This window comes from Equus caballus, chromosome 1, assembly GCF_041296265.1.
Source record: "Equus caballus isolate H_3958 breed thoroughbred chromosome 1, TB-T2T, whole genome shotgun sequence".
In the NCBI taxonomy this organism is placed as follows: Eukaryota; Metazoa; Chordata; class Mammalia; order Perissodactyla; family Equidae; genus Equus; species Equus caballus.
Window position 1 is genome coordinate 102,547,344 of NC_091684.1, and position 25,081 is coordinate 102,572,424.

General features: G+C 38.2%; 1 long non-coding RNA gene, 1 other non-coding gene and 1 pseudogene across 2 annotated transcripts; all 3 read right to left on the bottom strand.

The window, feature by feature from the left end:
* Nucleotides 1–1,258: 1,258 nt before the first annotated feature.
* LOC111775087 (uncharacterized) lies at nucleotides 1,259–23,817 on the bottom strand. The gene is made up of 4 exons (XR_002810589.2): nucleotides 23,498–23,817; nucleotides 18,970–19,156; nucleotides 11,197–11,291; nucleotides 1,259–5,007 (listed from the first exon to the last, which is right to left on the bottom strand). It is a non-coding gene; the product is annotated as an uncharacterized lncRNA (long non-coding RNA).
* LOC111769750 (small nucleolar RNA SNORA18) lies at nucleotides 4,069–4,198 on the bottom strand. Its single transcript, XR_002802561.1, has one exon. It is a non-coding gene; the product is annotated as a small nucleolar RNA SNORA18 (small nucleolar RNA).
* On the bottom strand, nucleotides 6,390–7,349 carry OR4C207P (olfactory receptor family 4 subfamily C member 207, pseudogene; annotated as a pseudogene).
* Nucleotides 23,818–25,081: the final 1,264 nt, after the last annotated feature.

Here is a 25,081-nt window from a genome sequence, read left to right on the forward strand (position 1 = left end):
GGCTCATTATACACCCTTGGGACCAAGTCCTGGAATATTTTAGTTAGAAAGGTTTTTTGTTTTCTTTTGTTTTGTTTTGTTTTTGCTGAGGAAGATTCACCCTGAGCTAACATCTGTGGCAGTCTTCCTCTATTTTGTATGTGAGTCGTTACCACAGCATGGCTAATGAGTGGCGTAGGTCTGTGCCTGGCGTAGGGATCTGAACCTGCAAACCTGGGCCTTCAAAGCAGAGCCTGCCGAATTTCACCACTACGCCACTCAGCTGGTCCCAGGAAACATTTCTTTGGGGCAGAATATCACACTACAGCTCTTACTTCCTTTCTGCAACCTGATCTAGGATCTATCACAAAAATGTTAAGCTTAAGTCTCAGTTTTTAAAAAACATTAACCCTACATGTTGACAAAACTTGTCAATCTGTTTGCGAAGTTATAATTACAATTAAACACTGACCTTTACTCCATCTGAGTTCCTATCACTTTGTTTTAGAAAAATGCACATTTGACACACAAAGAAATTTTTAATAGGATTTTAAGGAGTTCATGGATATTTTATTCGAATTTCATCCATGAACCCCAAGTTAACACCCTGTGGTCTAATTTCTTGCAAAATTTCTGGGTGAAGTATCACGTCACACAAGCAAATCTCCCATTGCAACGGTTCTGAGCTGTGGTGTGATTTGTTTAAAAGAAAAAGTTAAAGATTCTTTTAACTGTGGGTTATTTGTCCTTAAAAATAGAATTCCCTCCTTGAATACAGAATTGTGTTAAAATATATAAAAAGATTGAAACAAGTAAAGAGATATGCCATGTTTATGATTAGGGGAGAGCAATATAGAAAATATGTTAATTCTTCCCAAATTAATCAATGCATTCAATAATTACAACAAAAGTTCTGTCAAAGGTTCTCATGATTTTTTAAAATCTGATCCAAAATTCAGATACAGTTAACATCTAGAGTAGTTAAGCTAACTTTTTTTTTTTTGGAGTAAGATTAGCCGTGAGCTAACTGCTGCCAATCCTCCTCTTTTTGCTAAGGAAGACTGGCCCTGAGCTCACATCCATGCCCATCTTCCTCTACTTTATATGTGGGACGCCTACCACAGCATGGCTTTTGCCAAACAGTGTCATGTCCACACCCAGGATCCAAACTGGGTGAACCCCGGGCTGCCAAAGTGGAACGGATGAGCTTAACCACTGCCCCACCGGGCCAGCCCCATAAGCTAACTTTTTGAAGAAGGTACAAAGAAGATAGACGTACCTTTCAGAATTGAAGTATATTATAAAACTATGACAATTAAAGAGTTGTTGTGAAGACAGATTGCTGGACTTGAAGATACTCAATAAATAAATTAGAATTTATTCTATGTTTCAGTCGAAACTTCACATAGATGTGATCTGTACTAAATAAGCCGTGCAAAATCTTAGTTGCATGTTTATTCACCTAGTTGGCTTTCCATCCGTCTCGTCCCTAGAAACACCATGATGTAATTTCCATTGTCATAGAGCCCTACGAGAAAAGACACCTGATTGCACCTTGGTTTTGCTGATATCATATAATTCTATCCACTTTACCTCGAACAGGCATTGACTACAGCCACCTGCTATTTTAGAATCCCCCCATTTCCAGTAACACCAGGGAGCAACATTCTAGGGGAGCGTCTTCGTTCATTAGTCCAGGTGGGCCCAATGGAATTACAAGGGTCCTTAAAAGTAGAAGAGGGGGCAGAAAAGAAAGTCAGAGGGAGATGTGACAATGAAAGAATAGTCAAATCGATGCAATATTAATGGCACTGAAGATGGAGTTGAAAGGGCATACGCCAAGGAATGTGGGAAGCCTCTAGATGCTGGAAAAGTCAAGGAAATGGCACATCCCATAAAGCCTCCAGAAAGGAACATGGCCCTGCAGACACCTGGATTTTAGCCCAGAGAGACCCAATCTACAGAACTCTAAGATAATTGTGCCACTGGGTCGGTGTAATTTATCACAGCAGCAACAGAAATCAATGCAGCTTCCGACTGCATGTGCTTTAAAGAGCCAGATGCAGATGTTCTTGTCAGGACACCAGTATTATTTTCCTAGGGCTGCTCTAACAAAGACCCACAAACCCGGCGGCTTAAACAACAGACGTTTATTGTCTTACAGTTCTGGAAGCTACAAGTCCGAGATCTAAGGGTTGGAAGAGTTAGTTCCTTCCGGGGGCTATGAGGAGAATCTGTTGTGTGCGTCTCTCCCAGCTTCTGGTAGTTTACTGACAATCTTTGGCATTCTTTTATTTGTAGAAATGTCACCCGATCTCTGCCTTCGTCTTCACATGGCATTCCCCCCATATGTGTGTCTGTATGTGTCCAATTTCCCCTTTTTATAAGGACACGGCCATGTTGGATTAGGGCTCATCATAAAGACGTCATTTTAACTCGATTGCCTCTGTAAAGACCTATTTTGCATCCATCTCACCCGATTAATACTGATGCTATCAGCAAGGAAGGCCTGGGGGCACTCATGTGGGCTGCACTACTTGTGGAGAGCCCCAGACATTTCTCCACCTGGAGCCCATGTTGTGACTGGATGGGCCCTTGTGGTTCTTTTTATGATTGCAAAACACACCTCATCAACAACCATCAGGGGACTTTGAAAAAAGTGTCTATGACTCACAGGTCATAGAGGATACATGGCATGGCTAGAGTGAGGTCACAGGTAAGGAGAGAGAGAGAGAGAGAGCGCTCATGAACCTGAGGTTCTGCCTTTATTGGATTCAAGGGTGGGGTGCCTAGGGCTTGCAGGTTCACTATTGGTGAATTTAAAACATGAGTGGGATTAAAGCACAGGAAGGGAAATGCAAGGTCGCTCAAATGGTCAGTTACAGGTCACCCAGGGCTTTCTAAAAGGGGATCTTCATGGGTGGGGCAGCCTGGCTCTTTATCTAGTTGTGCAGCTGGCAATGTGTTTCTTCCACATAAATGTCTTTGAAGAGGACGCCTCAGTAATAAAAAGCTTTGTGTCAAGTATTTACATTACAACCCAACACCCAATTGTCAGATACTTACACTACAAGATCCTATCTCTAAATGGGGTCCCATTATGAGGTACTGGGGGTTAGGACTCAGACATATTCTTTTCTTAGGGGATGTAATTCTACCCATAACGGTATCAAAAAAAGTCATAGGGGAATGCCCCATGTCAGAAAACTCTTCAATATCCATATATATGTATTTAAGTGCAAAGGTTTTTTTTATTATGTGTAACATTAGGTGAAATTATTTAAAGTCAATAAATTTTTATTTAAGGAATTTCACATGTTGTGATTCCTTCCACTCCCCATCAAGCTTACCTCTGTTCCACCAAAATTTGAGTCAAGATTGATCTACAGGACAGCCCTTTAAAAGGAACCTATGTTTTTTAAAAATTGAAATATATTTGACATATGACATTGTGTAAATTTAACATGTTAATTTGATATATTTATATATTGTAAAATGATCACCATTAAAAAAATAAGAACTTGCAAACTGCATTAAGAACAGTGTTATACTGGTGAAAGGAAGTTATACCCATCATGCAACGCATGTAGATAAGTGTTTAAGAACACTGTTGTAAAGATGTTTCTAGAATGCCACCTGCAAGCTGCATTGAGAACAGCGTAATATCAGTGAATGGAAGTTGTGCCATTCTGTAATGCAGGTAGAGAAGTGTTTAAGAACATTTTTAATAAACATGTTTCTAAGAATGCTAAAAGATAAAAATAAAAATAAACAAACAAATAAATAGAAGCTACGTTTAATCCACAGTTGTCACGTTAGTCACTCTACAATTCTTCTAGTTGGGCTTATTTTTATCGCCACTGGAATATGGACATACTGATGACATACTTCAAAAAGTTCCCACCTAAAAACTTTGCGATCCAACTTCTTCAAACAATTTCCTTTAGGGTCTTCTAAATATGAATTAAGTTCAAATCATATTCACTCCTAAGCTATCACACCCAAGAATGGTACAGATATTTAAGATATTGCCAATACCTAAGATTTAAAAAAAAAAATTGACTCTTGGGTCTTTCATACTGTGAGCAAGTCTGTCTTATAGTTCTTTCCCACTGATCTAACAAATAGTTCTGTGAGTAAAGCAAACCAGATAGTTACTCAGCAAGGCATTTCCAATGATGTCAGTCTACAGAAAAAGCCCCATTGGGTAGACCTCAACTCCAGATTGACATTTTGCCATTCTGTGTTAAGACTTCCCATGATGAAGCGCTCTCCTGGTTCACACTTGTACACAGTAGCCAAGTCCTGCAATTTTCTCATGCATGTCATTTTCTTCTAGAGCAAGATTGTATGTTCTTGCTTGGACTCTCCTTCGACTTTCCCCTGGCTAGCTGTTTGGAAGCAATAGGTGTAGGGGGAAGCTCATGAGGAGAAAAAGTGTCATTGCATGACAACTTCTTCAAATAAGGTAACAGCACGGTGTCTCGGCTAGGGAAGACTCGTCTTTCCCCTCTTTCAAGGGAGAGGAAGCTACTTATGACAACCAAGAGGACGCAAGATAATTTCTGACTTCGTGGTTCTCACCCTTCCCCAAACAAATGTGTCTATTTAGATCTCAGAGTCCCACTCTTTCCTTATTGGAACCCTGACTTCAACATGAAAATTCTGGTGAGGTCACACATTTGGTCATTTTTGTTGTTCTATTATCTTTATTATAAAATCCTGGACCAAAATTAGACCATAATCTCTGTGGGCAGGAGATGTGGTGACAGTGGGCACGGGAGCTCTGTGTTAGAAGCATGCCCAGAAGACATACTAGATAGAGTGCATCTGGGGAGGCGCCTAAATTGGATCCAACATACACCCCTTTTCATATTTCCCTTGTCTTGAAATAGAAGAAGACTTCACTTAAAACTCTGCCAACTGGAATCTAGTAATGTGCAAACCTTGCAAGAGCAGGATCAAGCCGTAGCAGCTGTCATCAATGATAAACTTCTTGAGATTAATTAGCCTTGAAATTCACAGAATCTGAAAAAAAAGTGATGTGTTTATGTTACTAGAGTTCATTGTGGAATTCACAATTTTCCACTCCCACACAGAGAAATAGATGATCTTTTTCTCAAGTTAAAGACATACTAAAGTTCCTAGTACAATAAAATTAACACTAATTTAGTAATCTTAATATAATTTAGTAATTTATAAATAGAAATAGAAGTTCCAAATAAACAAAAGTACTCATATTGATTTTTCTCTGTGGATAAAAATACAAGTAAGAAAACAAATTGAAATCAGAAAGATTCTTAGTGATCATGTAATTAGAGACTGTGGTGTTGATGGATGGTGACAAAGGTGATATCCATCTTCACTGCATAAATATAATTTTCACTCAAATATCTCAGTATCTCTTGAGTTATTCTCTTTTCTGGATTGTATTAAAACTCGCTAAAATAACTCATATGTGATATAGCTATTTCTGTTTCAAAGCCTAAAAATCCTTCTCTGGGTTATAACGTTCTTTCTTTTAATCAGTCATCATTTGCAAATTCCCTATAACCATTTTCAAATTCCCTATAATCAACTGCATGTATTCTTTACTTCTATTCCACATAAATATATCTACCCTAATTTTGGCCATCTATGCCACGATCATAATAACCCAATATTATAACCAAATTATTATAAATGGTATGATCCAAGAGAAAACTTAATGCTTTCCCCAAATTAAAAGGGATCATTTTAGGAGCAAAAAGGAATTTTTACAAAAAGAATAATATTATGGGTACAACCTCAACAATCAGAACGTTCCTAAGATAAAAACTCTCCTTCAGAAGGGTGAATTTCCTCACAATGTTCTGTCATTGTTCTAGAAGGATCTAGGTAAACATATGGTAAGAATTCAAAATATAACATCAAGAAATTGAAGGGAGGTTATCTAGATTATATACTGTCCTTCACAATATGAAGCTTCTATAATTATTTAAATATGGTGCTTTCTGCTGAGTCAGGAAGAACAACCAAGTTGAAGGTTCATGATCAGACATTATGAGACCACAGTGGTTAATAAATGAACCATTTGGAGGAAAACTTGCCGGGCTGTGGATATAAGCACATAGAAGTGGAAGTAGAAACAGAGAACGCCAAGAATCAATATAAAGAAGGGCAGAGAAAATACTAGATCAAAACCACGGTGATATTAGGCAGGCAAGGGAGGCGGAGTGAGGCATGAGTCTTATGTGGCTGTTTCTACCTGGGGCTGTCTCTACTTCTACACAAAATTGACTCAACACTAATCAATATATGTGTTCATTTGCCTATTTTCCTGAAGAAACTAATTCTTATTACCCAATTTAGGATTATATTTACTCAACGATAAGAAGATAATATTCTGTATGGACTTCTCCTAGATCAATACGAATTATGAAGAAAAATTTGAAACTTCCATTTGTCTTGTCATCTGAGATCAACTCCTTGTTCCATGACTTCCTCATGGCATTTTTCGCTTCTGCAGTTCTCAGTGTATAAATCAGAGGGTTGAACAAAGGTGTTCCAATTGTATAAAACACAGCTGTCATCTTATCCACGGAGAAGGTGGTTGTGTGGCGTGTGTATATAAGTATGCAAGAACCAAAGAACAAGATGATTGCAATGATGTGGGAGATGCAGGTGGAGAGAGCTTTTTTCCTCCCTTCAGCACTGTGGTTTCTCAGAGAATGCAAGATGACAACATAGGAGAACATCAGCATGACAAAACTCACTGTACAAATGACCCCACTGTGGGACACCAAGAGTAGGTCAACCACGTAGGTGTCTGTGCACGCAAGTTTCAACAAAGGCTACAAGTCACAGAAATAGTGACTAATCACATTGGGACCACCAAAAGGTAAACTCAAGGCCAGAAAATTCTGAGCTGAAGAATGCACACAGGACCCCACCCAGGCCACAGCCACCAAGGCGCCGCAAACTTGATGGCTCATGATGATTGTGTAGGGTAGTTGCTTACAGATGGCCACACAGTGATCGACAGCCATGATGATTAGGATGGAGATCTCCAGGCAGACAGAGAAATGTGAAGAAAAGACTTGGATCATGCACTCGCTGGAAGAGATAGGGGTCTTCTTCAAAAGGACATCCACATCATTCTAGCGGATATGGAAGAAGAGAAACAGGTATCAGACAAGGAAAAGCAGAAAAGGAAGAAGTACAGTGGACTCCCAAGCGCCTGGCTGATCTGGATGGTAGCAATAGTCAGAAAGTTACCCAGCAACGTCCCCAAATAGAGAAGCAAGAAAGAGACAAACTGTTTTCTTCCTAACAGGTTTCTGGGTCAACCCAAGCAGAATGAACTCAGTCACATTATTGTTCAGCTGCATGATTTCTCGAATGAGGAGAAGGAGTCAGAGTGAAATGGTTTATCTGCAAAAAATAAAGAAATTCATTCACGGCGTGATATGCGATGTTATCAAATATTTTAAGAAAAATAAATTTTCCTCATTGTAGACATTTTAGCTGTGGTTTCTTAATAAGTCACCTCAACATTTTGTTCCACAATTTGTAAGGACCACGTCATAGGGTCATTGAGAGTCTCAAATAAGCTTGTGAATGTTACACTTTCTGATAACACTTTTCAAATACAGCCCTTTGTGGCTTTTACATGGTTCTGACTAATTTTGCTAATTCGATGAATATAAAGTTAAAAGGGATGGCTCCATTTTATTATTAACTTAATTATTTTTCCATATTCAATAAATTGGGGTCCATGTTTGGATGTGGCATCATTTGGCATTTTGGATCTATTGGACTGCTTTTGGAAGTTCATGATATAAATGTAAAGTCACACCCGACTCCCACCCATGAAGAGTGTCTTCTTTATACACATATTTATCATCATATATTTGTTATACATCTTTCTAGAAATGGAAATATCTATTAAAATATAATATGCTCCCCTTTACTGCACACTCATTCCCAGATGTTATAGCTTGAAAAGAGCAACAGGAAACACAGCCTCTGAATAATATGCCGTTACCTTGAGGCACCTTTAGGATATTGAGTATTTGACATATACTAACATAGAGAAGTGAATGTTCTTTGATAGTTGGCAATATCTCAAATATCCTCATTTCTGTTTTTCTTTTTCCTATTTCTGAAAAACACCCCTGAGAGGACCCAAAGCCCTAAGGTTACATATAAATGAAAGAGGGGTATTGTTACTCAATAGTCCTTGTTTTCACAATTCAAGCGTTTAGCTTCAACATTTTCAACCTGAAGTCATTTAAGGAGATGTCACCATGCAGTTGGTGTAGGATCAGACCATGATTGTAATCTGTATTATCCAAGTACCTGAAAACCCCACATTCTTGTAACAAAGCAGAGACTCAGAAGAGGGAGGGAGATATAATTTTAGATGAAAGGAACAGCAGATAGTCAGTAACTGACTTCATTCAATTTGTTTTCTGTCCCTGGCAAAGTCAATGATTACTTAACTTGGAAATGTGTTTCTTCTTTTTTTAAACTTAGAAAGGAATATTATCACTGGCTTCATTTTTAAAAGCAAAACCTTTCCTCTAGATCTTTCTTGTTAAGATAATGTTGAAGGGGACCATATGCAAGTAAAAATATGAACTCACGTGATAGATTTAAATGTAATTTGGAAGACTTACTTATCCCATTGTATTCTTCCTCAGTCCCATCCATACCTTCAACACACTGTCTTGAAAGTTCTAAGTGGCTGAATCGCAGACTCTGATAGACTAAAGAGATACAAAATTTCCTGCGTATATTTTCTCCTCTCTCTTGGCAAACTTTCTTCACCTCAGCACACAAAAAATATACCTTATGTTCCTCCAAATCAAAAGCTACTTTGGGAAAAGGTCTGATGACGTAATTTAGGATACCAGATTTTTTAAAAAATTCTCTTTGGACTATGAAATCCTTGACAAAAGTCTTCAACTATGAGGAAACTGAGCCTTGGTACCTTAATCTGCACAATAAGCTCATTCTTTCCTTATTCACTTGAAACAGTGATCTATCGTGAAATACTTGTATTTGAAAATAAGACCCACGATCATGGCTACTCCTTTGAGGGTATGGCTTTTGATTATATGTTATCAATCCCATTAGAATGCTCATTTCTAGAACAAGCTTATTTATACATTTGGACATATATTTTTAAGATAAATTAAGAATCATAAATGCTTATGTTTTCATTAACTTGTTAATAATTCTGAGTTCTCATCAAATATTTAATCTACAGTTTGATCAGTAGTCTCCTTCCTTCCTGGAATGTCACTTCATTTCTAACTACTTCAACTGTCCTAAAACTTCAGGGCCCAACTGCTAAGAAACTTTCTCTGGTGGCCTCCAGTAAGTGCTTTGTGATAAAGGAAGTTTTCTCTCCTGCTCTCTAACAGCTTATCGCTGTTCTTATAATATTCCATACTATTATTTAGATTCAATTAAGTGTGTTCTCTCTTTAGCTTCCTTCTTGCAATGAGAATCTTTGAAAGTTACATATTCTCAGTTTTTTCCTCCACAGTGCAAAACCCAATGCCTTGTACAATGTAGGTGCTTAGTAAATGTTTTTAAATTGAACGTTCTCAATAACCTCTTAACATATGATATTTATCTGATTGGTTTAGTAAGATTCTCATTACAAAATGCATTCACATAAATACTGTGGCCTTCTACATATTATGTATGGTAGACAGACAAACATACTCCCAATTTATAAATTCAGGAAAAAACTGAGATCAATTTTAAATAACTCAGTAAATCAGTTCCACAATCTGGAATAGAAGGTGTTGTAGTCTGAACAGCACAACACAGCCATGTAAGATTTTGGGACTTGACACCCATAAAAATGATCATCTTAAGCATTCGACTTTTTTTACATGAATCCTTGGTGCTTAAAGAATGCAAGGAGAGCCTTGACATTTTTCATATCCTCCTGATATGTTTTTGTGCACGTCTTTGTGGATGACCCTATGTCCATTTTTTCCCAGAGGTGTTTTAACACCTTTCATCAGATCCTCAAAGGAATCTGACACAAAAATGAGTAACAATGACCTGAAGACAAAACCATACTAATAAAATAGTACGTCTTTGATAACTATTGGCCTTACCTCAGACAAGTTTAGCCAACTTTACAATGGCTAAACTTGTCAAAACAATAATAAGCAGATAATGCGTTGGGTGTGGAGGTGCCAGAGAAGAGCTGAAAACGCAGAGAGATGAAGGTGGAAACAGATGAGGGTGGAATAGAGTGTTAGGTGGATCCTTCCATCCTAAAAATCTGTTTCATTGCAGAGGCCACAGTAAGAATCTTCGCTTTCCTTAAGGACTCTCTCTTAAACTGCCCAACCCTCCCTGATTCGGTGACGCTAGACTGCTGCCTTCGGGAGAATCCCTCCTCTTATTTCTACACAAAATTTATCATTCTCTGTGGGAAGGTTAACAGGTTGACTCAGGACTTTTTTATCCTTCAAGAGCCCAAATTAAAGAATGACAAAAACTCCCCTCCCACACATTACCTTTCCCCTTCTTTATGTAGCCTCCACATTGTCATGTTTCCTCTGAACTTGCTATGACAAGTAGTTATTCAGCTTTCAAACTAAATCTGAGATGCATGTCAACGGGAAATTATATTCTTATGATATCATTTTAGGAACATGCAAAGAGTAATAACTCTATAATGTGATATACAACACTCTATTTAAAACTGTCACTTGGAGATGACATTATCCAGAAGCTATGTGACGGTCACTACATCTATTAGCTTTTTTTCGAATTTCTAGGCAGGCATAAACTCTTGTAACTTTTAATACCCATAGTGAGGACTTATCTTGCTCAGCTGCCTTACATGAAAAGCATTTGTGAAATTTCTACACTCTGCCCTCTCAAGAAACCCTAATAAACCTTTGTACATGAAATGCATCCCTGTATCCACGCACACAATGATGGCTTGTCACAGACCTGGTACTCATAAAATGTTTCTTGAGTTCAAAAGATTGTTTTATTCTAAAGCTTATATTTCATTCTATTTACTTACCGTATTAACAGTAAACTTTTAAAAACATTATTCATTTTTTTCTGTTCCTTTCTCAGAGGAACTAGGAGCAATACAGTTACAAGACATATAAAACATACTTGAAAATTAATTTGCATTATTCTGTAATGATGCCTCTCTGAGTACAAAGGCGTAACTAATCTGTCACTTACCTGTTAGAACACCTTAAAGTAGTGTCATGCCTTTCCGCCTCTTTCTGAAAGCAGCTACCCCAGAGAATACTGGAAAAAATTCCCATTCTGAGTTCCTGAGGGAATATGTTAAGACATAATGATGTAAAATATAAGCATCCTAGAGAGTAGTATTCCATAAGGTTTCCTTTGCTTTGCTAATCAGAAGCATCCCAAATGCTGTCATAAATTTAACTTTTGGTTTGTCCATTTAGTCCACAGAAGAGAAAGTTAACCCTCTTCATACTCAGTAACCTAATACAAATGAGGATTTGGAAGTATTAGGTGTGTCAGGCTGACCAAAGATAACGGAGAAAGAGGAAAACAAATGGATAGCGGAGAGGGTGATAAGAGAATGAGAAGAATTAAAAACAGTGTCTTTGGTAAAAGAGGACGTGGATCTGTTCCCACCTAGTTCCCTATATTACCCCTCTGTCCTTTAGGAGACACACCTTCCTAGCTCTTGTAACTTATTTGGAGTACGATGCAGGGAAGGCAATAGGGTGTCCTGAAACGAGGGGTTCCAGTCTGTGTGCTATAGCCACCCCTCACCAAGGAACCATAGACTTATAGCAAGTGCTCTGAGGGTTAATATGTATACTGAGCATTGAATAGCTATCTCATATTTTTTCCAATTCATTTCTATCTGTTTTGCAAACTAATGTTAGTAAAGAGACATTTATTAAGGAACACATTTTATTAGAAGAATTTTACTTCACCAAATATTTATTGAATACACTTTGTATAATAAGCTCTGTTTATCACTTTACATGTCGTATCTTTTCATTTATACTATTCCATGCGGTAGGTATTAACAATGACACTTTGTATAAAAGAAAACTAAAATTCACAGAAGTTAAGCAGCTTCCCCAAGTTGCACATTTAGTAAGTTCAACATGGAGATATGTACTAACAACTCTCTTTTTTGATGGTTTGTCTTCTTTCCACACATTTTCCTGACACTAACCTAAATTGAAAACCAGGGAATACTAGAAAGTGATGACGATGAAAGAAATTTCTCATGGCTAGCAATGGTATCTCAGGTTGAAGAGTTTAGAATAAGAAGGCGATGATGACAGGCTGAAATTCAGGTAGGCATAGGAGATACACGGGAGAATGTTCAGTAGGCAGCTGGATGTTTTTAAAGGATGAATTTCAAGTTAGGGCTGTAGAACTAGATTTGGGAATCATCATTTGTAAATGATAGTTTAAATCATGAGATTGGGTGAGGCCACCCAAAGAAAAGAGGTTGATAGTTTGGAGAAGTGAGCCAACAACAAAATGTAGGGTTAGGTCAGCATTTAAAAGAATTTTTGAAGACTTGTAAGAAGCATGCTCAGAGAATCATGAGTAAAATCATGAAAGGACAGTGAAATGGAACCCAAAGGAGTAGCCTTTCAAGAAGTAAGTGAATTTTCTGCAGAAGAAAGCCACATGAGCACCAGTGTCTGAAACCCAGATGCACGCAATCCTGATTGAAATGACCATTAATGAGAAGTTAAAAATAGGAAAATCTTGCATAAAGACCAGAACCCAGGGGAAAAAAAGCCTATTGTTTTCTTCAAACTCTTATCGAGTTCTGTAAACTGCAAATACTCATTGAGGGTGGGGATTGTGACGATCTTTTCTCCACCATATCTACAATAGTAAATATTTATAAACAATGGTTCACATTATGCATTAAATTATCAATTGTTTAGTAAGTGAACAAATGAATTAAACAATTCAAACCAAACTGAAAAGAATTTGAGTAACAATTTATAATTACCTTTTCTGAAAAAGTACCTATGTAATAATGGTAAATAAAATAAGTTAAGAGATTCTTTCTAAGCTACACTAAGACCACTGATTTAATACAGAGATAGAAGTGAGGTCAAGCCTTCAGACACAAACAAATACTCCTCTAGGAATCCTTTCATTTATGTGCCTCAATAGCCTTTAGAATCAACAGCCCTGGGAGACATCAGTTGGGATATTGAAAATGTCAGGTTGTCCCCATAATGGAGTGTGGTATCTCTCATGCTGCGGTGTGGAGCGTAGCACCCATAAGAAGGATGCACTCAACCTTTGGTGGACATTTGCTGTTTTGCTGTCAAAGTATCTAAACACTTTTGTAGATACATCCTGCGTTCCCCACAAGGATGCTAAAGATGAGTTATAAAAACTGTCTTGGTAGGCCCTGAATTGACTGTTTTTGTCTGCAAGGAGTCCATTTTCCTTCTTGGAGCAACTGAAACTTGATTTTCTTCTGAGAAACCGCAATTTCTCCCTTTTCAGTGTATGAGGTATGAGTAGTGCTATCTCCCAAACACGGGAATGTCACTCCTGTGTGATCAATCAGAAAGTACTTCCCCAGGTTGTAATGATTGGGTCATGTGTCTATTAGCAAATGAGATGCAAGTTCAGTACTTTTCTTTGGACTCCTGAGAAAAGTCATTATTCTTTTTCCTAATAGTTTCTGAGAGTACAGACATGAAAGTCCTGCTCATAATCTGATCATGGGTGAAGACAGCTTGATTGAAAATGGAGCCAACATAAAAGGAAGCAGAGACAACAGGCAAGTAGAAGAAACCCATTCTTATAATAGAATTTCAGCTATAGAATTCACCCATTTCCAATCTATTTTACCATCTTTTATCTTATTCATTTTATATTATAGCCTTTGTACATTTATTTAAATAATATAATGAATACCTGTAAACTTACTACCATCCTAAGATGGTACCTGCCTACCACTGCCAATAATTAAATTCTTAGCCTTTTCCATATCCTGCCCCCTGCCTTACCCTAAAGATAACCAATATCCTGACTTTTTAATTGTACAATTATCTTGCTTCCTAAAAATAAAGTATCTTTATTACACATGTATGTTTTTTAGTTTTTCCTGGTTTTGAATTTTAAAGAAATTAGTATACTAGATGCAGACTTCTTGGAATTGTTTTTATTTTTTCACTCAACATTACACTAAAGTTTTACATCAGTTGTTGAATGCATTTGTAGAGTCATTTTCACTTCTATACATACTCTATTGTGTGCTTATTTCAACATTTGCTCATCTATTATCTTGTCAATGAATATTTGACTATTATGCATAGTAACTATGAACATTTTTAAACATATCCCTTAGGAGCATAATCGATATGTTGCAGGATGTGGCATAATCGATATGTTGCAGGATGTGGCAATATTCAGCTTTATAAGATAGCATAATACTCTTCCACAAGGGGTCCAGGAAATGCAGCCTAACTATGTGCCAAGAAAGGAGAGGACTGGAATATTTATGAACAGATCAAAAAACCTCCACATGATGAGAGAAGGATTAAGCAGATAAATGTTCTGTATTGTTGTTTTAATTAAGAACGTGGATACATTTGTAACCCGCAAAACAAGCTGGGTTCATATTTTTTAATGTCAGTTTAAAAATGCCAATTCTTAGCCAATTTATTGTCATATTTGGAATAAAAATTTTGAATGCTAAAATAGACCAATGTCCTGTGAAGGGAAGAGAGTTCCTTTGAGGCAGGAAGACTTCGCCTTCTTTATTAATTATTATTAAAATTTGTGATCTAGAAAGTTAGATTTGAGGTATATGATTACGCTTTTATTAATGAGAAGTATATTTATAAAAAATTTCCATCTACTCCTACATACCTACCTTAATTGAAGATGACTTCAGACATTAGGAATGGCATGGTAATGAAGGATCTTAGGGTATTGCCTGATATCATAAAGTTCTTTGTTCCCTGGAATATAACCTGGGCTCAAAAGCCTAGCCAAGTAGAATAACATCTTCTATTTGGAAAATGATAATGAGATGTACCATCTTTACTCTCTTATTGAATGTTAAAGAGCTCTATAAATAGATGAACCTCCAGGACCCCATGTCCCTGGTGGACCTGGTACCTTCTAATGGCAGACTCTGTCTGCAGGTACGTTAGCCTATAAGAAATTCCTTAAAAGCAAAGAATTAAAAAGGATGGCCTAATTAAAGATAGACTTACCTACATCCTATTTCATAATTTACAAACTCAATATGAAGAGGTGGGGGGAAGATGAGCAGGTGAAGCACAGATTTTTAGGGCAACTCTGTGTGACGCTGTAATGACGGATGCGTGTCATTGTACATTTGTCCAAATGCACAGAATGTGCACCAGGAGCGAACCCTCAGTAAACTATGGACTTTGAATGATTATGATGTGTCAATGTGAGTTCATCAATTGTAACAAATGTATCACTCTGGTGGGGGATGTTGACAATAGGGGAGGCTATGTGTGTGTTGGGGCAGGGGGTATATGGGAAATTTCTGTTATCTCCTCTCAATTTTGCTGTGAATCTAAAACTGCTCTAAAAGAAGAGTCTTTAATTTAAAAAATCCAATATGATTGACTAGCCAGTGTATAGACTTTTATACATATATACCGAGTGTTTCTCTAAGGTGTAATTTCTGGTGGTCATGAGCTATAGAGTCAACGACAATGATGTAGTCTTCAGATCAGCCAGACCTACAGAGATGCCTCTGAATGCCAGCCCTGCCTTTGGCTCATGAAGCATGGAAGGGAAAAGTGCGTTCCCTGAGGTACATGCCAACTGTGGTCAATACCTCCTTCCAACAGGGTCTCTTGGTCTCCAAGGCCGATGTAACACTTTAATTATTCAGAATGCTTGGTGCCAGAATCACTTCCATGCTAACAAGCACTGTTGTTTCTCAACTCCCCAGTGATAACTTCTTCTAGCAATGAATGCTTTCTTGGCAAGAAGCTGAATCCTACTATTGAGCTACTAAAGACGACTCTTACTGGCAGGCCCCAATTCCCCCAACATAACAAAAGGTTCTCTGAAGACATTACCGCAGCCACTTTGAATGGTGTCTCTGTCTCAGGTGCCCTGCCCAATCAAGAATTGTGACTGAGGCCTCTTTCCTTTCTCCCCAGTCCACAAGTTCACGCCAACTCTCTGTCTTCACACACCCTCTTCCTGAGATCACTCTTCTCCCTCTTCCTGTCCAGAACATGGCACAGCACCATCTTCACATTTAAAACTTGTGTGTCCCTTTGAAGTTTCCGTTGTTTAGATACATGAAACCTAAGTGTGCCTTTTTGCTGTGTAGACAGTTGTTTCTCAAATTTGAGTATCTTGCAGAAGACTTTTAAATAAGGGTGCTCTGAAGTCCAGCTTCAGCCTCAGTATTCAGCCCAAATATTTATCAGCTGAGACTCCAGCATTTGAAAGGCTGCAGAACTAACGGCCTACATCAGGGTCATTTCCAGCATCTCTGCCCTTCAGAGGTAGAACTGAGAGGGTACTGCCATGTCCCACCTGCAGGATGGTGCTACTACAAACTAGTCACGGCATCAGGTTCATGGTTGATGTGTGAAAATTTACTCCCAAATATTGGCAAACATTCTAGGTGTTACTTGGGAGAATATCTCCTCATTTGTTTTATTTTTTTCCCTTTGGTTTTCTTTGGATATGAAATACTAAGCAGATTGACATTCTGAAAATATCAATAATTATAATACTAAACTCTTTTCTAAAATGTGAACATAGACATGACAACCACAGCTGCAACTGACAGTAAATCACTTCAGCAACAAGCAAAGAGGAGCACAAAGCAAAATGAAATTGCGTAACTGCTTTCTTCCTTTATTTTTCTTAACCTAGCACCTCACTGATAAAGAATGGAATCCTATTTTTTCTTCTTGCTTCAAACTAATAAAATTATCTGATAGGGCTGGTACAGCTCTGAAATATTTAAATTGTAATATTTAATTCTGTAACATCTAAATTGCTTAAAGTATATGAAATTTATCTTTTAAAAATACTTTTACTTTTTGTTTGGTTTGGACATTTGTAGAGAATGGTGACCATTGGAAGGGGTTTTGGTGAATTCCTCCAATGAGATGTTGAAAGTTTCCAGGATAGGGCAGGAAGGAGGAAGAGGAGCAAGAAAAGTTAAGATGCAGGAGACTGAGTCAAGTTAAAAATGCACAGTCTTTGGAGCAAAGGACAATAAGCTCTTCATGAAGCCACCTGGGGATGGTGGATGCTGTAGGTACCACTTCTGGTACCCACAAAGATTTTCAGAATGATCTCTCTGGATTGCTTCCCGACAGCGCATGCTGCAACAGAAATTGACCTATGGTTCCCAGCTATTGGAACAAGACTGAGAACTAACAATTGCCAAGATTTATGCGCTTGCTGTGTGGCATCAGAGAAGCATGCTAGCACACCTGAGTGTGTGGGGGGGTCTCTGTAACATCAGTGCTGGACAGTAAAGTCGACTCATCTTGGTGATACCTGGAATCAGCCCCATGTGGCACACTGTGTGGGGACCCAGGCCTCTGGGAAGATGGGATCAGAGCTCCCACTGTGTCATAGGAATCCCTAATGAAATGTGCTCTCAGATTGGTGTGGACTCCAGTTGAGTCATCATTTGTTTGCTCTTGGTTACTTTCATGTTGGTGTTAGCAAACTCTAACCTGAGGGCCTATGGGATCTTGGAATGGAAACAAATGACATTCAACACATATTTGGCACTTATGCTCCCATCTGGGCTGTCAAAGGTGACAAAACCAACCAGCTGCCTTCATATAAGCTTGATCAATGACCTTAGCTAATTTATTTTTCCTAACTATTTTTCTTCATACTCTTTGTATTATTTATTATGTTTGATTTATTTTGTAAATATAATTTACCATGTATGCTATTGTACATTTTGGGAATTTTCCTCTTGTTGATATTTTGAGATGGCACAGTGGATTTTTTTTTTTTTTTGAGGAAGATTAGCCCTGAGCTAACATCTGCCACAAATCCTCCTGTTTTTGCTGAGGAAGATTGGCCCTGAGCTAACATCTGTGTCCATCTTCCTCTGTTTTATCTGTGGAATGTCTACCACAGCATGGCTTGATAAGCATAGGGCCCTGCCTGGGACCCGAACCAGCTAACCCCAGGGCAAGAAAGCAGAGCACATGAACTTAATCACTACACCACCAGGGAGGACGCTCGTTTTTTTTTTTTTAATTTACCACTATCCAGTGTGAAGAATTTCCAAAGAGTGCTTTTTCTTGAAAGATCTCTAACCTAAATAAATTATTTTAAAATATAGTTCTTAAAAGTTATTTTTGCTGATGTTTTAAGTGCTAAAAATCAAACTTTTATGTTAAGATTAGAATTTTGACATATTCTGAACACTATTATTCTCCTTGATTTAAAATTAAGTTTTGAAAACATTTTTTGGCTCAATAAGGCTATAACATTCTTCCCAATATTGTATGTAGCCAACGTACTCTCTTAATATTTACATTAACTACCAATCTATTTTCTTATTTAACTATTTGAAATATCTTAACTGTCTTTGAGCCATTCAGTACTATAGCTTTCATGATCATTACTAACATTAGAGCATTTCACTCTTGCAAAAATAAGTACATATGTATACCTCCACTTGCTTATAGAACGAATGTCAACACGTAAAATATGCAAAAAGGCTCAGATTACAAGATGGTCCCCAACTGCGATCTTTCTCTGACCCCTGACCCCAGTAAGCTTATTGAAACCCCAGCCCAGAGCAGCAGCTGCCACACATGCCTGCTTCTCCAGTCACCACCCTGCCCCCTAATCCTAGGGATTGGATGGACTGAGGCATAAAATGTATCTGGGAACAGTTAAATTCTCAAACATCACAGGAAGCTGAGCTCTTCTGAGAACACGAGGCTGGACTCTCTTGATCATTCATATCTTTCCACACATACTCACATGACCAGAGGAGGTTCCCAAGACGTAAAGCACAGATCCTTCTCCTCACTATAATTTCAAGAAAATGATCACTTTTAGCGTCCTTTTGCCCTTCTCATTAGTCGTAAACTTTCCCATCTGCTTAATCTCGTTATGAAGGCCTCTCACTTCCATCTGCCCTCGCATCCTTGTTGGAAAGCCTTCTCTGCTGTAAAGGTGTAAAACAGTTTTGCCATAGTTTCCTCGAACACGTTGACACATTTTTCCATTTCAATTTTTATCTATTTTTATTTACCATGGTCTAAAGAATATTTTTCCACATAGCTATACGCTGCCCCAGAAACTTTTTGAATAATTAATGTTTTTCCAGTAATTTCAGATACCACCTTAACCTTATTCCAAAATCTCATGCCTATTATGTCCTATTTTAGCGTTTGCGTTCAGTTTCACTGCTGTGTCTATTCTATTGCTAATATCACAATTTTGTAATTATTATAGCTGTGTGCTATATTTTAATATCTGGAACCCTTTTCTCTCATTTTATGTTCAAATTTACCTGCCCATGTTTTGCATGTTTATTTTTCAATATGAACAAATCTGTCTAGTTAAAAAGTGTATTATTATTGATTTTACTTAGGAATTTTTTTTTTGGCTGAGAAAGACTCACCCTGAGCTAACATCTGCTGCCAATCTTTCTCTTTTTGTATGTGGCCACCACCACAGCATGGCCACTGACAGACGAGTGGTGTAGGTCCTTGCCCAGGAAACAAACCTGGGCCATTGAAGTGGAGCATGCCGAATTTAACCACTAGGCAATGGGGCTGGCCCTGAGAATTCTTTAATGTGTAACTTGCAGAGAGCTGAGATCTTTAGAATGTTGAGCATCTTTAGGATTCAGGCAGGATTCATGACATTAGCAGAAGAAACCCCTGTAACTCACACAGGATGGGGAACAGTTTGGGTCCCCACCCACCAGAATAGAAAACCTCATAATGCATAAGGCACCAAGTATTCAGAAGTGCATTGCCTCAGTAGCAAGGAAAAGTTAACCATAAACTAACCATAAACTAAATACTGCTCTAATCCCACTTAACAAAGCTCAAGAATAATTATAGGGATGCAAAATATCCAGCAACCAAGGTAAAATTCATAATGCCTAACAGACAGTAAAAAATTACCACGTATGCAAAGATGCAGAGATACATAATTCACAATATGGGGAGACAAAACAATCAATTCAAACCAACACAAAAAATGACAATGATTACAGAATTAGTAAGTGGGCACATGAAAACAATGATCATAACTATATTAAGTATTTTCAAGAAAGTAGAGACAAGGTTGAGTATGGTACGTAGAGACGTGGAAAATATAAAAAAGACTCACGCTGAAATTCTAGCGATGAAAAATACAATAACTGAAATGAGAAACATATGGGATGGCAGACTAACAGAAAATTGGACACTGCAGACGATCAGACACTGCCGCAGAAAAGGTTAGTAACTTGAAGACATAGCAATAGAAATTATCTAAAATAAAAACAAAGAAAAAAGGGACTGAAAAACAAATATACAGAGCATCAATGGGGTACGGAAAAACTTCAAACAGCCTTAACATACAAGTAATTGAAATTCTCACAGAATAGGAGAAGAGCTAGAAAACAAATATTTAAAAGACTAACGGCCACATTTTTTCCAAACTTCATGAAAACTATAAATCCACAGATCCAAGAATTCAATAAACACCAAGCACAAAAATCCTGGAAGAAAAGACACTAAAAGATACATCATAATAAATTGGTTAAATACAGTGATAAAGAGAAAATGTTAAAAGCAGCCAAAGAGAAAAGACACTTCACGTACAGAGGAATAAAGATAAAAATTAGAGCAGACTTCTCGCCGGAAACCGTGTAAACCAGAAGACAGCAGAGCAACATCTCTAAAGTACTGAAACGAAGATTGTCCACCAAGAATTTAATGCATCAAAACTATCTTCCAAAAATAAAGACGAAGTAAAGACTTTCAGATGCACGAAGTCATCAGCACTAGACTTCACCACGGGAGAGGCTGAGGAAGCCCGTCAGTCAGAGGCAAATAACGCCAGATGGAAGTCTGGATGCACTGAGAGCAATGAAGGCCACCAGAAGCGATAAACGTATGTGCAAATACAAATAATATGATTTCCATGTCAGCAAAAGCCAACTTTAACTCATTTTTCCTTATTGTAAAATGTTAGTTTCGTCACAAGGGAACTTCCATCTCATGGTTTCCCATCCAGGTACCACATATTAAAAACTCAAATTTAAATGTCCACTTGATACAGCTACAACCTCCCTTCTAAATCCCCTGAAAGTTTCGCGTGCTGGCCCTTATAAGACAGCCCCAAGCCAGGCTACAAACTGAGCATGTCATAATTTTTAAAGCCTCATGGACTATAGGAAACATCAGAAATGTATGAAAAAATACCCTCATCTTAGGGAACTAACCAGTGGAGTTTAAGGAACAGCCCTATAATGTAGTAGTTCTGCTTTGTCGGATATCTGTCAACTTAGGTAACTCCCTCTGAGATTGGAAATGGTCATTGGAAGAGCAGAAGCGAAGCGAGCCAGTACCGTGGTCCTGGGGCTGTAACACGATCTAAGTGGAGAACGAAACTGTGTAAGAAAGTGACTTTAACAATCTACCACGGGAAAACTGACCTGAACCACATTTATGATTACGCGCCCAGCAAAGTGGAGGAATCTTGCTAATTACAGGCGGAGCTGGCAAGCGAGATTTGGGATGAAGTCAGGAATGAATGATACTCTGGGGCCTGCTCCCGGGGTGCAGAGGCAGCTTTCACATGTGCCTTGCTGCCACGTTTAAGATGTTTTGAAATCTGTTTGGAGAACCATTTACAGAACTTTTGACTGACGCACAACACTGTGCAGACCTTTCAGAGAAAAATAAAGAGACAAAGACTCTACACCTGGAGGAGAAAGGAAAAGCTTGTTACTGAAGAGGGTTAACAATACATTTTTTTTTAAGTGGGAATTTTGTCACACCCGAGGACAAATAAGCTAAGCCAATGCTACAATAGATGCTCAGATAAAGACCAATTTGCAGGATGATTTCCTAACCAGGTAGAGAAACAAGCTACACAACTTTGTCTTTGCTCAGATTAGGGCAACCTGCTGAACGGTCTTTTCTGTGGCTCTCCAATCCTTTGATTAATTTGGCCCTTAGGCAATCTTCCTGCCAGGTTACAATCAAGTCAAATAATAAGACAAGTTCCAGCTCCTTCAACATAACCTGGTCTTAGAGGAATTTGTGGATTTGCCTGTCTTCAGAAAATGCTAGTGCATTGTGTGAATTTTTAACCAGTTTGTACTTCACCCAGGATGTGGTATTTTGGGACCACACTAACTGGTTTCACTTTAAATTCATGACCTGGATGTCAAGTGAGCCCTTGATGCCGCTAGACCACCACCCCGCAGGTGCACAGTCCACTTATTCTCTCACTGTCCTACAGTGACCACAGGACTATTAAGACGATTAGCGATAAAGGACTGCGTGTCCTAGAGGACTATTTCCACCTCTCCCTCTAGCATTAAAGCCCCTATGTCTTCCTTCCTTTGCTCCGTCTCAACCAATGACTTTACTTTCTACTTCACAAAGAAAGCTTGACACAACTGGAAAAGAATTTCAACCTCATAAAAAATGAATATTAATACAGTCTGCAAAGCCCTGTGTGATCTGGACCCACCACGCCCTCTCTGACCTCATCTGCTCCTCCTCACTGGGGTCCCACCTCACTGGCCAGCTTGCTGTGCCTTGAACCCACCAGATACCCTGCATGGCTGACTCCCTCACCATCTTCAAATATTTATTCACATGTGATGCCCTCCACGAAGACCACCCTGACCATCTACTTAAAATTAGAGACTGCCACTAGCCCTGATGGTCTTTCTTACCATCTTCTGTTTTATTTTTCCACAGTACATATAAACTTCTAACAAAACATGCCATCTGCTTATGTATTTGTGGATTGTTTATTTTTCTCTCTCCCTCACTAGAATCTCAGCTCTTGATGTCAGGAATCTTTATTTATTCTGTTCACCGTTTTATCTCAAACATCTAAAATATGTCTGGCACATAATAGTTACTCAATAAATATCTGTGGAAAGAATAAATACATTTCTAAAATGTGTAGAACCAAAGAAAGAAAAACTTGGTAGACCCAGATCTTTGGCCCTATATTATAAAAATAAATTGAACTAAAATTAAACAACTCTAGACTAGTCTTCAACATGTCACCAAAACATTTGAAGAACTCTTCAAAATCTTTTCAAAACTTTCATTGTGTATAAGTTACTATCAACCATATGCATATTTCTACATATTTTAAAAGATTAGTTTCTTAGTAAACTTGGAAAATTTACCATTAGATAAAATGATCACTTTATTACTATATTTTTAGCTAAATGGCTTAGAATTCAGTGCTAGGAAGTAAGGATAGAAACTACTCCAGTTACCAAGGAATTCCCCATCTATTTCTTTCCTTCCCTTACCATTTTAATAAAGCCTTTAAAGATCTCCCTGTGTGAAGACATTGATTCTTCCTTGTAAACAGCCATAGTCCAAATTTTAAACTTGTGTTTAGCACTTTGCATCGGTCCCTTCACCTCCATTCCACCTATCTTCCCTTTGGAAGGTGCTGGCATGCTAAAAGCCACGTTTCCCACACTCCCGCCATCTTGGTCTCTGGATGCACATTAAGTTCCTCCCGTTAGTTGCCTTCCTGAGGGACTTGGAAGGTGACCCTGCAGAGGCCATCTTCTTCCAGCTCTTGGCAACAGATGAGCAAGTAAGACTAAGAGATTAGTAACTTACTTATGCTCAAAATTCCACAGCTGGTAACTGTGGATAATGTATTCCAATTGGTATCTTTAGACTTCAGTGTTCTGTGTTCTAGAATATAGCTTTAATCGGGGTGTAAGTTCCTGTAGATAATTTTTGTTAATTCAACTTCAACTACAGTTTCAGTCATTAAAAAATAATTTGACTAACCAGTTAGAAAATCATGACACTTCAACAACTGAAACTTTTAAAAGCAATAATGTTCCTCCGTGAAAATGCAAAATGATATACTTGACAGAGAAACATGTAAAGAGTCTCCGAATATGATACTTTCTATCAAATTCTAACAATAAGTTTCTTTTTGCAAAAGCTCTGTGGGTCTCTCAACTCTCTCTGCATCTGTCAAGGTTTGTTACCGCGAGAGCATGGCATTCCCACTGCTGGGTGACTGCCCCACGAGGGACTGCTTCACTCAGATTTGTGGGCAATTGCACTTGCTTCCAGAAATTCTAATTCCTGAAGAATATTACAAGAAATACTCAAACATTAAAAATGACAGAAGTTGTAATTGTTGCTAAAAATTAGAAGTAGCAGAAATTAGAATAAAAGATTCCTGCCTTCTTTTTTCTTCACCTTATAGTTGTGTCCTGCCTGGGAGGCCGGCACACAGCCAAAAGCAAGTCAAGGGTCAGCCATGGGGAAGTATTGAAAAAAATACCATTTAATCCAGGGCGTATACAATTATTTAAATAATATCAAAGCTAATGAAGGGGAGTCTAATTGAAAGATAACAAGAGCTCAATGGGGGAGGTGCTAAAACAATTATGAATGAGATACAGAAATTGAAAATTGGCAACAGCAAATCAGGAAATAACAGGCCCCTAGGATGTAATGTAAGTCAGTCTGACTATCTCAGGGTAGAGAATCTTGAGAAGTTAGGAATTCTTATAAAGAACCCAGTCTTGCTTCCCATTTATATTACAGAACTACTCAAGGATACCAATTGCTACTCAATAACTTCTTGAGCTTTAAAAAGAAACTATCCCAAAGGGAGGAAAACAAAGCAATGCATATTAAGAAGTATATGGCTCTGCCGGATGGAAGCACATGTGGCCATTCTGTAACTGAGGCACAGTTCACAGGGCAGGAACAAATGATTAAATGGCTAATACTGTGATCCAGATTTCCACTTGTGGAACAGCATGTTGATCTGGCCCCAGTGATGCTCTTGCCCCTGCAAACACCCTATTATTAAATTAGGTGCGTGGATATTCCCTGGATTAGAGATCAGCACC